This window comes from Manis pentadactyla, chromosome 3, assembly GCF_030020395.1.
Source record: "Manis pentadactyla isolate mManPen7 chromosome 3, mManPen7.hap1, whole genome shotgun sequence".
NCBI lineage: Eukaryota > Metazoa > Chordata > Mammalia > Pholidota > Manidae > Manis > Manis pentadactyla.
Genome location: NC_080021.1, coordinates 143,770,022 through 143,787,463, shown reverse-complemented (window position 1 = coordinate 143,787,463; position 17,442 = coordinate 143,770,022). Strand labels below are relative to the sequence as shown.

Genomic DNA, 17,442 nt, shown 5'->3' with positions numbered 1-17,442 from the left:
GATTACTCACTAATAAAAGAAATTAGCCAGTTTCTGTACTATAAATAGTAATATTGTTTTTCATTTGAACATTTGTTTTTGAAATCTGCTTATACATGTTTTGTAATGAATATTTTTAAACTTTAAGTAGTAAAATTAATGCAATTTACAATTATTTTTTGGTGTCATATTTAGAAAGGCTTTACCCATTAAAAATTTTTTTTTAATTTTTTATGGTTTCATAGCAAATTTATAATTTACTTTTTCATATTTAAATATTTGATCTCCATGATTTTTCTTGGTGTAAAATGTAAGACAGAGGTCTAACTTTTTCCCTTAGTTATAACAATGCATATATTAAATATTTCATTTTTTTCTGAATTGATATGGGATCTTACCATTATTAAACACTCACAAAAACTTATTTATGGATTTTCTATTTTGTTCCACTAATCTGTTATCAATAAACACCCTTATATGCTCACTTTATTTTCTAATGTTTACTTTGCTTTCTTAGTCTAAGGGAAACCCAACTCTGCCATTGAATGCATTTCTTCCCTGGGAGCCCTCTCCAGTGATGACAGTTTTTATTCCACCATCGCTTCTAACTCTTGGGGGCAGATACTCTCCATTATCCTCATGGCTGCTGGCGGCCTCCGTGCTGGCTGAGTTCACTTTAAATTCATGACCACTATTCTCACATGAGCCTTTAGTGTAACCTGCTTTTCTCTCTTCAAGTCTCTAATACTTCTTATATTTTATTCACTCTCACCCCATGACCTTATTTTGTATTCCACTAAAAATAGAAGCAATCAGAAAAGGATTTCTTTTCTCCTCTCAAAAGAGCAAGTTCATGCTATCATATGCGTCCCTTGGAAGCCATCTAGGCCTATACTTTCTCTTTTCTACAGTCTTTTCACAGGCCAACCCCTGTAATTATGCACCTAATCCAGTGCCTTCCTCATGCTCAAAGATACTATCCAGACATTATTACTATCACCTAATTCATCTGTTTTCCCTGCAAAGGATTATTCCCATCAATGTAAACATTCTATAAAATTTTCCATATTAAAATAGAAAAATATCTCCTTGATCCCACATCTACCTCCAGCTAAACCCACAAATGTTTCCTTCCATGATAGCAAAACTCCTCAAAAGAGTAGTCTATACTTGCTGCCTACAGTTCCTCTCCTCTTGTTCTACATAGAATGCTCTGAAAGAGTTCACTTCCTTAACTTTCTGGAACAACCAATTTTCAAATTTACCCATAATTTCTACATTGCTGAATAGAAAACTCAGTTCTCAGTCCTCATATAATTGATTCATATAATCACTGCCTGCTCCCTGGAATATTTTCTTCCCTTGGTCTCTGCAATGACTTTTGACACCAACTACTTAAGGTCAGGCCAAACTACGTACTTTAAGGGTGCAGTTGTTTGCAAGTCTGCTCTCACCTCAGACCCCTAGTCCAGGCTTTCCCAGGCCACCCTCACTTCTGACCTGCTGTCCACAAATTCACGGGTTCCCAACACCCCCTCAGGTTTAATAATTTACCCAAATAACTCCCAGCATTCAGTTAAGTGTTCTACTTACAATTTTCATAACAAAAGGATGCAAATTAGCACCAGTCAAAGGGAAATGTGCATAGGGTGAGTTCTGAGAGGGTCCCAGACATGAAAATTCTTTGTCTTCAGATCTCATTACCACCCCAGCATATTGCTCTGCAACAATATGCAAAGTATTGCCAACCAGGGAGGTTGACTCCAACTTTGGTATCTAGAAGGTTTATTGGTGTTTAGTTTCATAGGTGTACTTGATTGAACCATTGGCCACTCAGTTGAACTCAATAATCCAACCCCCTCTCTTCACCAGAGTTCAAGCTGATGTCACATGACTCAAAACTCCCCAACCCTCTAACCACATAGTTGGTGTTCCTGGCATGGCTAGTCCCCATCCTGAGTCATCTCTTCAGCATGAACTCTCTAAGCACCCGCCATAAATAACAAAAACCTTTCTATCACTCATGAAGTTCCAAGGATTTCCTGGGAACTGGCAGTCAAGGCTAGCCAAATTCCTTATTACTCACTTCCCACACCATCTTGGTTGTTCTCTTACTTCTGGAGACTCCTCCATCCCCTTTGCTAGTTCCTTCTAATCTCCTTCATCTCTATCAGTGGGTTGTCCCAGGATTCAGTCTTTGTTTCTCTACAGTTACTTTCTGGGTGGTTTCATCAGTTTCATATCTTCAAATAGCATCTATATGCTGAAACATACTCTAATTTATATCCAGACTTTACATTCAAATCTAAAATTACACATGAAGGTACCTTCATGATATATCACTTGAACACTTAACAGGTATCTCAAATTGTATAAGCCCCAAGTTTAACTTCTGATCTTTTCCCCATGAACTTATTCTATTTGCTCTCACAACTAACTATCTGCTTCTCACACTGCCTCTATTGTTACCACACTTGTCTGTATAAAATTATATTTCACCCTTATTATTATCCTAACTCCTTCCTTGCTTATGGCTTCCCCCTTCAACAGTTTATTCACAGCACAGAAGCCAGAGGAATCCTTTCCATGCATGTCAGATTACATCACTGCTAAGCTCCAAACCCTCCCCCAATAGGTTCCCAACATACTCACATGAAAAGCCAAAATACTTATAATGACTTACAGACTTTAGATGACCTTGACCTCTTAATTCTCTGACTCATTGCCTTGTGCTCTCACTGTGGTTCTCTTAACTCCTAGTTCTCTTTCAAGTTAATATGAAACACTGAGCATGTATCTGCCTCAGAACCTTCTCACTTCATGTTTCCTGTGCTTAGAGAAATTCCCCCAAGTATCTGCACGACACACTTGGTGACTTGCTTCTCATCCATGGTCGAGTATCACCTCATCAGTAAGCCTTTCCTTAACACACTGCTTACTATGTAACATCCCCTCTCCAGCACTTCTCATTCCCCTTCCTGCTTTATTTTTTTTTCCATCCCACTTACCATCACCTCATATATTTGGTATTCTGTGTTTTAATTTGTTTTTTTTAATCTGCCTTTCTTTACAGAATATAAACTCCATGAGGGCAAATAATTTATCTTTTCTAATTTCTTCACTACCCTATCCTAAATTCTTAGAAATTGTCTGACTTACTGTAGGTACATATTAAATATTAATGGGATGAATGAATCAGTCTGTATTTCATCATGCTGTTTTATTTACTGTACCTTCATTACATTTTAAAGTGTGGTAGATCCTGTTACGTTAATTAAACAAGGAGATGATTACATTGATGGGGCTCTCATGTTGTTGCGCCCTATGTAAGCAAACCAAAATTTAAGCCTGTAAATGCCTGAAGGTAACAAAATTAAAACCTACAGACAACCAGTCCCAAACAGCCAACCAGGCTTTAAGCTGTATTAAAGAGAGAGTGTGGTGGAAGGAAGCCTCGTAAGCCATAGCCAATCAATAATGTCCTCGCTTTGCTTCTGCCTGCGTCTCTCCTGCTGGTGGAACATTCCTGACCCCTTCAGGTTGGCACAGCTTGGTTGGAATCAATTTTTGCTCAAGTAAACTCTTAAAATTTTTAATATGCCTCAGTTTATCTTTTGACAATCTAGACATGCCCATCATATGCCTTTACTTCAGAATTTTGCCAGCCATTCCTGTTTGTTTGTTTTTCATATCAATTCTAGAATAAAAGTATTCACTCCAAAAACACTTTTGGTACTTCTGTTGAAACTATATTAAATTTAGAGATTCATTTGGGGAGAATTGGAATCTGAAATGAATATTTTTTGGTCTTCCTCATGTGCATTCAATATCTTTTTAAAATATAGAATTTGTGTGTTTCTTATTAAGCACAATCCTAGGTATTTTATTTTCTGATGTTACTAATATTTTTTCCAAAATATCTTCTGATTGCCCACACACATACACACACACACAGATATATGTGTGTGTGTATGTGTGTGTGTGTGTGTAGTTATGTAGTTACTTTCAGATTCAACTCTTACACATAGAAAGCTTAGAAGTTATTATTCTTGTCATGAAAGAAACCTGAAAAAATTGGAAAATCAACAACTTTCTAGGGATCTCTGAGAAAGCTGAGTTTGCAGAACAAACCAGCACCCTGAAGTCTGGAAAGACAACAAATCCAGAGATTCACAGCTAAGATCTGTTTATCTGAAAGAAGCTTCTGGAGCCATAAACTGATAGGGGAATTTAGATGATAATTTGGATGAATTGCTGGAGGCTGAGTGTAAACTAGTGTGAATGAGAAACTTCTAAAAGCTTCAGTCTTAGGGGGACACCCACCATTGCATGAATTTTACCTTCAGGAACTCCACTTGCTTCTCATTGTAAAGAATCAAAAAGATCCCCCGGGATTCTGGCAGGAGGAGGGGAGGAGTAATCTTTGAGAAATACTCACAGAGCATTCTCCTTAACAAAGGTCTGCTCTCCAGGGGAAAAGCCTCTGCCAGAGCTTAACCTCATCTGCTATAGATGGCATTTCCACTCCAGTCCTCTCTAATCTTTCAGATTATCTAAAGAGATTGGTGGTTGGCTGGGGAGGGAAGGGGAAGGTCAGGGTAAGAAATATTTGTGAAGGTCACAATCCAAGGACACAGGTATAGTGAAAGACTGAGATTTAATCATAAAATTAAAATATATCCCCTTCCATACACACATTACCACCACCCCAACAGTGCTCCAGCAAAGAACAGTGCATTTCAGCTGAAAGATCTGCAATAAACAGATTGTAAGGAGAAATACTTAATGAAACCCAAAGTCAACAAGAAAGACAAAGATGCTAGAATGAAGTCTCCGGCACCTATCATTAAACACAACCAAACTACTAGCAAGATTAACTAACACTCAGACTAAAGTCCTATTATGAAAGTTCCTATTAGTCAATACAACACATCCGACTTTAAACAAAAGGAGTAGGACCAGTTACATCTTCAAAGGGCATATGCCAAAGACAAAGGAAATTATATAATCAAGGCTAGGCACAAGACTTATATATTCAGATAAATCAGAATAAGGAAAAGTTCAATGCTATCACTTGATGCAGATGAAAAGATGTTTATAAATGAGAGATGGAAATCAGAAATACTCAACCAGAATTTTCCTTTTTAAATTCTTTATGAGACAAAAAACACTTTCAGTCTAGAATGGGTAGAACAAAACTGATTGCAAAAACAGAAACAAGAGACTTGAAGAAAATGTTGAAAATTTTCTTGTTACTTTACATTTATTCACTCACTGGTTTGCCAAAATACTTATCATTTATTATGCTCAGAGTACTATTCTAGGCCACAGAAAAAATAAAAAGAAGTCAGAATGGATTCTAATATGAAGGAACTTATCACCTATGAAAGATAAGTCCTATATCACTAAATAACTGTAATGCAAAGCAAAAAGTGATTAGTTCCACAAAAGAGGAATTAAGAGTCATGGCAATTCAGAAAAAGATTATCTTCTGTTTGGAAATAAGCAAAGGTTTTATAAATTAGGCCAGCAGCGTGGGGAATAAATAATGTGATGAGTGAAAGAATCAGAACTCAAACCCTGGAAATTCCATTGATGTGCTGAGATTGCACAAGCATACATATTTTCTGCATTTGGTTAAAATATACAGTTACTTAAATGTAAGAGAAGAACTCTTTAACGAAATACAATTTCAGTACTTTAGGTCACTGCAAGCTCAAAATAACACTACAGTATATATAAACTGGCAAAAAGCATGGAAGGAAGGAAGGAAGAAACAAAAGGAAAGAAAGAACAAAGGAATGAAAGAACCAAGTAGTGAAGAAAGAGCACACAAGCTGAGGCCTTACTGCCGGACCTGTCGCATTCAGAACTAAGGAGCTTATTCTTCTCGTCTGTACACTGGCCAACACACATCTAGAATCATGTGGGCCATTAATTTAAAAGTATTTACAAATTAAGTATATTTTTAAATGGGTAAAACTGCAATATTTCCAGAATCTCTCATCTGGCCTTCATGCATCTCCATATCAATAGGTGTTTTCTAGGGGTGGAGAGATGTAGTCCATCTCCATAACAGTAGGTCATTACAAGGGTAAGCAAGGACATATATGGACAGGAGAAGCTGGGTGAGGCCTCTTCTTTTACAGCTGAGTTGTGAGAGACACAAGAAAGCAGAAGTAGATGGCTGCTTGTAAGAAATAAACTTTATTTCTCCCTTTGACTGATTTTGGTTTCAAAGATACTTGCCCCAGGATTATCCCCCTGGAGTTACATATGGTAGTAGTCAGCAGGACCTCTGTACCTGAAATCTGTCTACATGGGACACAACCCTTCAGTAGGCTGCCTCTGGAGATGGTGGGGAGGTGCCCAGAACCCCCACTGTGGATGGTGGGTAGGCCCAAGTGGCTGCAGCAGTAGAGGGTGCAACTCCACTCAGGAGCCCCCTATCTGTGGGGCTTTCAATTGGGGAGCCCCTAGAGGGGAATCGGTCTAGGGTAAAGCACCTCCTAGAGGGGCGGGGGCCTTTCCCAGAATTGGGGAAGGGTGGAGACTCCAGAAGCTGTGGAATTATCCCTCTGCAAGATAGAACACTGCTTAGAGGCCCTGAGTGGCCGTGTAGCAGCTGGGATTGTAGGGGCTCTTTTTCTCAATATAGTGGAAAGTGTTATCGAGGAGAGAGAGAGACTTCGGCAGGAGTGAGACACACTTTAGCATTGCTTGGAGGAGCTGGGTGATGAGCTATGGGATGCCCTTAAGAAAGAGACAGTTAAAGAGTAAACAGGTCAAGCTCCTGGAAGATATGCTAGCAGCAGTGAAAGAGGAGACATCAGGAGAATCTGCATTGCAGGAGGCTGTCCGGGAGAGGGAGGAAAGAGCAGTGCTTTCATCCCCAGAGATGATAGAAGAGATGTTGGGAGAGGATGAGGGAGTGGGGTTGGGGGCTGATCTATTGCCAAGGCCACTGCCTGAGGCACCATCCTCTCCTGTATTAAAGGCCCATCCGGTTGTAATCAAGAAAACAAAAATGCAACAACCACGGGCTCCTTAGGGGGAGGAGCTGACCCCTCCCCAGGTTGTGAAGCACTCCATGCTCTGCCCCTATACACAGAATGAGCTGAGAGACCCAAGTGAAGCCATCGGAACCTCTGCCTACATGGCTTTTGTGTCTCTGGGACATGGGGGTGGAAAACACTGTTATGATGGTTCTGAAATGTGTAGACTGGCTTCCCTGATGACTCATTGGTCCCTCCAGCAGCAGTTGCAAAGTGTCCATCACACCTCAGCGAAGTTTGGCCTAATCAGGATAATTTACCATACTTATCCACCAGCTGGAAAACCTATGCAGAGCTCAAGCAGGTGTTACGGAAGCTGGGCATGAAAAATATCATCTATAATATGGACCCCCATGGCCCCAATGAGGAGTTGTTCACTGTAGAAATGATAAATCTGGTGCTCCATACAGTTCCTCCAACTCTCTTTGGGTCCCTAGTGACTATTCTTGCCCCCCACATAGGGAAATCCATAAACGAGGCTACTTGTACTTTAGCAGATCTGGGGAGAGGTTGAAACAATAAGAACGTGGAAGGAAGTACAGGGTGCAACTGAAAGGAGAGGTGCAAAGGGTCCTGTAAAGGTCTCGAGGCCCCAGATGTGGGTTGATTTGATAAAGGCCAGGGTAGTGAAAGAAAAACTTGATGAGCAGCCCAATAGGATATTACTAGAACTATGGCACTAATTAAAGCCAGAGCATCAGTTCCAGCCATTAAGGTCCAGGACATGGAAGTATGAGTCAAAGCTCCATGTCAAGACTGTGTCCATACAAGACTTCCTGGGGGACAGTACTCCCGCTCCACTTGGACAGTGTTGGGCATGGCGGTTTGACTGAGGGCAGGGTCAAGGTCCCCACCTTGGGGAACACGGTTCCAATTGCTATATAGAATTAGCAATTAATTGGTCTTCTGTCAATGTATGTGTCCTGGCACCAGTGGATACAGGAGCTGAATGTTCTCTGATTTATGGCAACCTTGAACATTTTCCTGGGACCCCCTGCTATGATAGATGGCTATGGGGGTAAGGCAATTAGAACAAAGAAAGCCCAAATCCCACTGGGGATAGGACGTTTACCCCCAAAGGAGTATACTGTGTACATTTCTCCCATCCCTGAATATATTTTGGGGATAGATATACTGCAGGGCCTGTGGTTACAGACCACTGCAGGTGAGTTCAGACAGAGGGTACATGTGGTAAAGGCAGTATAGAGGGGACAAGCTAAGTACCCACCTGTAGCTCTGTCTGTACCTAAGTGAGTGACAAATACTAGGCAGTATAAATTGGAGAAACTCTATAGGAGTTGGAGAAGGTGGGCATCATAACGCCCACTCATAGTTCTTTTATTTCCCCAGTGTGGCCAGTGAAAAAGCCAGACAGCTCCTGGTGTATGACTGTGGACTACAGGGAATTGAATAAGTCACAGCCCCTTTGCATGATGCTGTCCTCTCTTAGCAGGCCTTATGGACACACTAAGTCATGAACTAGGGGCATATCATTATGTTATGGACCTTGCGAATGCTTTCTTCTCTATTCACAGAGCACAGGAGAGTCAGGAACAGTTTGCCTTCATGTGGGAATGCCAGCAGTGGACATTCACTGTCCTTCCACAGGGATACCTATGTGTTTGAATGAGAAACCCTGAAAAGGAGCCTTTAGCCCTGTGGATATACTAACTCATATTGCTGCCTCTCCTATGTAACTGTATGTACAAACCAAAGAGGAGTTATTGAAGCCAGGATATGACCAGCAGAGCAGCATCATGCTGCCAACCCTTCCGCATTAAACCCTGGAGATTCTGTTGAGGGGACATGGCCTGTACATTTTGACACATGGATCTGCAATGGCTGGCCCTTCTGGCACCTTGGGTTCAAAGTCCTAGGCAGATTAAGTCCATAGCTCACCCATTCTGCAGGCTGTCAGTAGCTGAAGAGGTATCATCACGCAGAAGTTGCAGCCAGTGGGCATGTTCAGGCCACAAGGACAGTGGAAGAAAATAACCCTAAGGGTGAAGAACCCTAAGGGACTGTGGAAGCTGGCCTCCTGTGTGTTCCTAGGTTAATAGGAGAGTGGCCCCCATTGATTGTACCCAAAACATCTGGGAGGTAAGAGCATCTTACAGGGAAGTTTTGTTTTTATAGCAAGTGCATGTACCTCCCATAGCCCTACATATTGACCCATCTGTAACTCCCTTAAGGATGGGGATGAAAGTCTGGTATACTAGACCAGTACAAGATTCCATTCCTGCCACTGTCCTATCACAGGACCACTCTACTTCATTCATCCTACTTGATGGACAAGATTTGCCTTTGCTGGTGTCATTATAACATGTATCTTCACCCTTAGGGTTATTTTCTTCCGCTGTCCTTGTGGCCTGAACATGCCCACTGGCTGCAACTGCTGCATGATGATACCTCTTCAACTACTGACCGCCTGCAGAATGGGTGAGCTATGGACTTAATCCGCCTAGGACTTTGAACCTAGCTGAATCCTGGCTTGAGGATTAACATGATTTTATTACTCTTGCTACTTATTAGTCTGGTTACAATGTTCCAGTCTTTTCGCACAGGGGTCATTGTGAAAGATGGGGAATGAGTAGATTGTCAGGAGAAGTTTTTGGAGGGGTGCGCTGTGGGTAAAACTGCAGTATTTCCAGAATCTCTCGCTTGGCCTTAGTGCATCTTCACATCAATAGATGTTTCCAAGGGGTGGAGAGAAGTAGTCCATTTCCATATCAATAGGCAATTACAAGGGCGAGCAAGGGCATATCTGGACTGGAGAGGTTGGGTGGGCACCCTTCTTTGGCAGCTGGGTTGCCAGAGACATGGGAGAGCAAGAGTGGATGACTGCTTGTAAGAAATAAATGGGTTTCTCCCACTTTATTTCTCCCTTTGACTGATTTCTGTTTCAAAGGTATTTAGGGGGGGGATTTTCCCCTCAGAGTTACACCATATCATTAAGAAATAAAACACCGGGTTCATTTTTATCTGGAAAAAAAATGAAGATGTGGGGATGAAAATGTAGCTGTATTTAAATATCAGAAAGACTTTCTTATGGAAGATTGATTTATTTTTGTCTCCCTGTTAGTCCTCAGGCACTGTGACCCAATAAATTCCAGTCCTCCCAGGGCTTCTTAGAGATTTTTATATCGATTTCACAAATTCATCAATGTCCTTTTACTCCTATGGCACCACTAAGGTTTAGTTATGAGCAGGAAACCTGTAGTTCAAGTTCTTTCTCTGTCTTGAAAGGATGTTTGGATCTCCTTACTATTTTCTTTAGGTGTTAAATCATTTTCTGCATCTTTTGTTGTTTGTTTATTTATTTCAGAATTGTCCAATAATTGTTTATAAATGAACTCAGCTCTCTAGATGTTCATTTTTGGCCGAAGTTTTCCCTAGCAGTTTGTGGACACCCAGTAAATGATGACTTTATTTAAAAGTTGCATCTTGAGTTACCTTTTGCATTTGCTCTTTTCCTAAATTCTGAGGTAACATATGAGAAAATCATTGGGTCACCTGGATGTTATTATCCAGGTTTTCTACCATATTTGTCTTTTCATACTGCAATTTCCCAAATGGTAGCAGAGTAATACAGATAGTCAAATACAAACTTTACTGCTTGTGGGTAAAATTGTAACAGTTCCAGGATATCTCACCTGGCTTTAGTACATCTGTGTATCAGTAGGAGTTCAGAGGTGGAAAGAAGTATGGCTTTAGTGTATTTACTTCTTTCCTCAGGGGTGGAGAGATTCGTCTCCATATCAATGGGTAATTACCTGGGCACAGGGAGGGCTATCTGTACCCAGAGAGTTGAGGGGAGTGCCAGTTTGACTTCCGTTGGAGCAGGAAAGAGAGAAGGACCCAGACTGCACTTTGTGAGTAATAAACGAATTTTAAACTTTATTTCTCCCTTTGACTGATTTTGGTTTTTAGAGGTATTTTGCCCCGGGATTTTATTTCCCTGGACTTACACTGCTTCATCCCCAAATTTAATATTTTGAAAGCATATAGTTTCTACTTGTTAATAACTTAACTTATTACCCCAAATGTAGCAAGGAACAGAATCAGATCATCTGAAATGACACTTCAGTTAGCAGAAAAATATAAGTAGATGTAGTCAATCTTCAAGTTTTAGCCAAGTAATTCAAGAGAGCTACCTCAAATAATTTTTCCTTTTCCCAAGAAAAACAACAATCAAAAAGCTTTGTACTAAAATCAAACATCAAGCTTTGTGAGAAAAGATTAACCAAGCATTTTAGAGTAGTCATTGTTAGGGCACTGTGCAAAATTAAGATCACATAAAACTCTAATAGCATCTATTAATTGCCTGAAGCCTATTAAGTCTTGCAGATCAGGGAGAGCAGCGCTATGCTTGCTGACCCCACTTTATAGGCTCCTCATTCTGGCTGTTGTACAGCTACCATCTCTTGCAGACTGCTTTGTTCTAACTTAAAGAATTGAAGCAAGAATAGCTCCCTTTTTCTCCCCAGCTGAGTTTTGGCAAGTAGACTTTAAGTTGCTTGCACGCTAGGGAGCAAAGCACTAATGAAAGCATATGAAAAGTAATGTACCTAAGGAAAAGGTAAATGATAATAACTGGTGCACAACTTTTTATGACTTGGGCCCTTAAAGTGAAAAGCACTTTCTATAACAATAAATGTTCTGTGTTATATAATGTTGCAATAACACACTAAATAACTGAACAATAGTTGTAATTTTTCCTCACTGCAACAAAACGTGTCCAGAATCAGAAAATTACATTCTCTTTTTCCCTTTACTGTTTTCAGCTATGTGTGTCATTAGGCTTTGACAGAGCTTTTAAAAAATTATTGTCAAATGTCAGAAATGAACAGTTGAGCACTACTGACTCATAATTCATTTTTGGGCATGTTTTGGTCTTGTTATTTGTTTTAGATGAGAATCTTACATGTAAGTGTCTATGGCTATTGGTTGGAGAATGAGGAATGACTCCAGAGACTTATATTTAATCCTGTTTGGAAAGTTGATGATGTTTTATGTATGGAAAGAAATTCTCATTATTCATATAGAGACTATAGATTGGAACTTGGTACTATTGAAATATTTGTTCATAAGCTTTTCATTATTAGACCAAATGCAGTGAGTCATCATGTAATCTTCATTCTGCTACTAGAACACATAAAAGCTCTAGGGAACATTCTCCTTTACCAAAATACAAACAAACAAACAAGCCTAAACCCTTTAGGTCACTCAAAAAATCCTTCAATGGAATTATCACTAATTAAATTATATGATTAAAATTACATAAATTAAATATTAACTATAGTCAACATTCAGTGTTATGCGCCTACATGACAGCCAGCTTATTTCACATAAAACAATCATTTTCTTAACTACCAAATGGGTATCAAGGAAAAAATTTTTGTGTATGAGTATATTTATATTTCCCAAATGCAGTGGTATGAGAGGGCATTGGCTGCCTGCACTGTCTTTACCAGTACACTACTGATACCCCAATTAAACACAACTTTAGTCAAACAGCATTGTTTGCACTGCAAAAACACTTCAAGACATTTCATCTAACTGTCACTTACATATCAATCCTACCTTTTAATATAGAAATTCTGAAGCCATTGTTTCTTCATGTAGTCTGAGGTCAGAACTATGAAAGTATGGCTAAGGTTACATACAAGACAATTGTTTGTCCTAAAGTCAAGAAAAAATAGTAGTAATAGAATCTTTTGTTTATCTCCAGAGACAAGTGTTGTTTATTACCAAACAAATAGTATTTTTAATAAATATAGTTCTATAATCCTTTTAGAAATATTTTTACTCACCTTTGATTCTTTTGATTGAGGTATAATTGGCAGCTAACATTATATTAGTTTCAAGTATACAACATAATGATTCAATATTTATATATATTGTGAAATGATCACCACAATAAGTCTAGTTAACATCCATCACCACACATAGGTACAAAATTGTTTTTTCTTGTGATGAGGACTCAAGATTTACTCTCTTAGTATCTTTCAAATATTCAGTACAGTATTATTAGCTGTAGTCAACATGTTATGCAATATAGTCCCATGACTTATTACTTTAGAACTGGAACTTTATATCTTTTGACCCCTTTCACCAATATTGCCCACCCACTCTCTTTTGTCTCTGGCAATCACCAATCTATTCTCTATCTATGAGTTTGCTTTGTTTGTCTTTTAGTTTCCCCATATAAGCAAGATCATATGGTACTTGTCTTTCTCTGACTTATTTCATATATATATATATACATATAGATATGCATACACATACATTTATATATATAATTTTCTTTATCTGTTAATCCATTGATGGTACGTAGGTTGTTTCCATATCCTGGCTACTGTAAATAATGCTGCAATGAATATGGGTTGCATCTTTTTGAGTTAAATGTTTTCTTTACATACTCCATGCTTTTGGTAGGTTTCTCATATAAACAGAACACCTATTCCAGCAAAGTTTAACAGTGATCCTGCAGCTAGGTTGTCAAATGTACAGTCTTTAAAAGAGTTGTTAAAAAGAAGAATGGGATCCAGATATAAACTCAAGCATATATGGTCAATTAATATATGATAAAGGAGCCATGGATATACAATGGGGAAATGACAGCCTCTTCAACGGCTGGTGTTGGCAAAACTGGAGAGCTACATATAAGAGAATGAAACTGGATTATTGTCTAACCCCATACACAAAAGTAAACTTAAAATGGACCAAAGACCTGAATGTAAGTCATGAAACCATAAAACTCTTAGAAAAAAATATAGGCAAAAATCTATTGGACATGAATATGAGCAACTCTTTCATGAACATATCTCCCTGGGCAAGGGAAACAAAAGCAAAAATGAACAAGTGGGACTATATCAAACTAAAAAGCTTCTGTACAGCAAAGGATACCATAAGTAAAACAAAAAGACATCCTACAGTATGGGAGAATATATTCATAAATGACATATCTGATAAGGGGTTGACATCCAAATTATATAAAGAGCTCATGCACCTCAACAAACAAAAAGCAAATAAGCCAATTAAAAAATGGGCAGAGGACCTGAACAGACACTTCTCCAAAGAAGAAATTCAGATGGCCTACAGGCACATGAAAAGATGCTCCACATTTCTAATCATCAGAGAGATGCAAATTAAAACCACAATGAGATATCACCTCACAGCAGTTAGGATGGTCAACATCCGAAAAACAAGGAACAACAAATGCTGGCAAGGATGCAGAGAAAGGGGAACCCTCCTACACTGCTGGTGGAAATGTAAACTAGTTCAACCATTGTGAAAAGCAATATGGAGGTTCCTCAAAAAACTAACAATAGAAATACCATTTGACCCAGGAATTCCACTCCTAGGAATTTACCCTAAGAATGCAGCAGCCCAGTTTGAAAGACAGATGCATCCCTATGTTTATGGCAGCACTATTTACAATAGCCAAGAAATGGAAGCAATCTAAGTGTCCATCAGTAGATGAATGGATAAAGAAGATGTGGTACATATACACAATGGAATATTACTCAGCCATAAGAAAAAAACAGATCCTACCATTTGCAACAACATGGATGGAGCTAGAGGGTGTTATGCTCAGTGAAATAAGCTGGGCAGAGAAAGACAAGTACCAAATGATTTCACTCATCTGTGGAGTATAACAATAAAGCAAAAACTGAAGGGACAAAACAGTGGCAGACTCACAGGACCCAAGAATGGACTAAGATTTACCAAAGGAAAAGGGACTGGAGAGGGTGGGTGTGAAGGGAGAGATAAGGGGGAAAATGGGGCATTACGATTAGCACACATAATGTAGGGGGGGGACATGGGAAAGGCAATATATACAGAGAAGACAAGTAGTGAATCTATAGCATCTTACTATGCTGATGGACAGTGACTATAATGGGGTATGTGGGAGGTACTTGATAATGGGGGAGTCTAGTAACCATAATGTTGTTCAAGTAATTGTACATTAATGATATCAAAATAAAAAAAAGAAGGAAGGTAAAGGCAAATCTTTGGTTGCATTATGGCTACAAGATCCCTTGTTCCCTCATCTACTACACTTCCTGGAAAATTCAATTTTATATAATAAAATTTCATCCACAGGGTGAATAAAAAAAAAAAACAAGAGGAATGGGAAATTAGGGTCAAAGGTACAGGGTTTAGTGTCATGTTCACCATTTCTCCTATAACCATAAGGACAGCATCACTGTTGCATCATTTTCAGTAACAATGACTGAAGGAACTTCAATGAAGAGATCATAAGCAGGGCCAGCACACGTAATGTTACTCTATTTCCCATGCTCAGAGCAGCCATTGTTAAGAAACCTTGCCATTCTTTCCTTATGAGTCTAGATAGAACTCTCAGTCTCAATGTGGTGCTACAAAACTACTATCAACTAGTGAGAGTTAGTATTCAAGCTGAAACATTTTTGCCATATCTGTTCATTGGTTAAAACTTTTTAAATCTTCTTCTTTATACCACTCAGAGAAGATTCAGCACTACTGGCTCTCTACTGAATAAAATGGGTTTTCATCACATCCTACATCTTAAGAAATATTTATTTGAATAATTCTAAAACCATCATGTATTAGACTACAACAGAACAAAGTACATCCTATACAGGCAGTTTGGTAGTGTGAAAGGAAGAAAGCAAACAATTTTGTTCATTGCCTAGAAAAAAATTTCAGAATATAAAATTCATAATGATTTATAAGGAAATCCCATTATTGTCTTAATCATGAACTTTTTAAGATTTGGACATATGATATATGAACTTTAACTTTAACTTCTTTTCAGTGTAAATTATGTTGAAGTTTGCATTCAAAACATTTTGTTATCATTTACACTTTATTGTTTAAACTTGTGAAATACGCATTTTTCATTATTATTGTGTTATATAATTATCTGTAGTCTTAAAGAATGATTGTGGCTCAAAAGTGACTCATGTAGCCAAAAATTCAGTTATATAATCTCTTTCATTGATAGAAAATTGTTACTTAGATGTGAAGATAATTTTAATAGTTATTAATCTATTAAAAAATATATTAACTCAACACATCAGTTCATGTGTCTACCAAGTCCTTTTGTATGCATATGTCAAATATTTGAGCAACATGATACTAATGAACCCTTTGAGTCCAGTTGATCTCTAAAATCCATTGATTTTAGACTTATTGTTCATCAATTCAATATTGGTTAGAAATGTTATAGGTTTGTGAGATTTTTATAATCTGGTATATTTTTGGAAAGCTCTTAGAAAAATATAACCTACATATAAGCCTGACATATTTTTCCAGAGTATAACAATTCGCATCTTAATATTTCCATAATATCAGATGTTTAGGGACCATATCATTTAAGTAAAATAGCTACAGTATTTTTTTAAATGCTGATAATATGGAAAGGAGGTAGCTTGTTTGTTTGTTCTTTATTAAAAAAAAATAAGAAACAACATATGTTTAAGAGACCCTCAGGCACTAGAGGATGAATAATGGATTATCAGTTAAGTTTGAGAAATAGGTAAGTGATAACAATTAAGACTTGTTTATCTTGTCAGATTTGAGAAATGACAACTACTCTTTGGATCAGGCCCCTGGGAATCTAGAAATTATGCAACAAGTCATTTCTCTATTAATATCAATAAATACATTATATCATCTTTAATAACTTTAAAAATGTTCTACACCTGCAACTAACCTATTTTGTACTGAAAATTATTTCCCATCAACTTAAAGGAAAAACTTTTTGCACAATGTGAATACTTTTGAAAATCACATTTCTTGTGGTATATAGTGAAAAAGATTTACTTTCTTATCACAGAGCTTGTCTTGCCAAAGGGAAAATAAAAACAAGGAAGAAGGAAAATTTTGAATAAACATTTCATAAAAGATATGTAAGTAGCTCACAAACACATGAAGATGTTAATATGTAAATGTTATCATTAACATTTATACTCTGAAATATCACTTTAAACCCACCACTGTAGCTAAAATTAAAAGACTGAAAACACCAAATGGTACAGATGTGAAGAAACTGGAACTCTCAGACATTGTTGGTTGTAGTTTAAAATGGTATAACCATTTCAGAAAACTCACTGGTAGTTTCTTATAAAGGTAGACACCTACTTACCTGCTATTCCACTCTTACCTACTTACCCAAAGGTAAAGAAAACAAAAACCCAGTGTTTTGGAGAAACCAGTGTTAAATGTCTTGGAGAAACAAGAGCTAAGGTTCTGTCCACAAGATTTAAAGCCACGTGCTGTTCATCAGCCAGATCTGGATTTGCTTAATGCTATCCTGTTCATACAATTATGCTTACTTGATATCCCTTATGCTCATCTTTGGTTCTTTGCACACTGACTCCTCATGACTACATCTTTCTTTGACAGATGTGTTAAACAC

General features: G+C 38.1%; 1 pseudogene; it reads left to right on the top strand.

Moving 5' to 3' along the window:
- Positions 1–6,727: 6,727 nt before the first annotated feature.
- Positions 6,728–17,442, top strand: part of LOC118916454 (matrilin-3-like) — an 83,137-nt pseudogene continuing 72,422 nt past the window's right edge.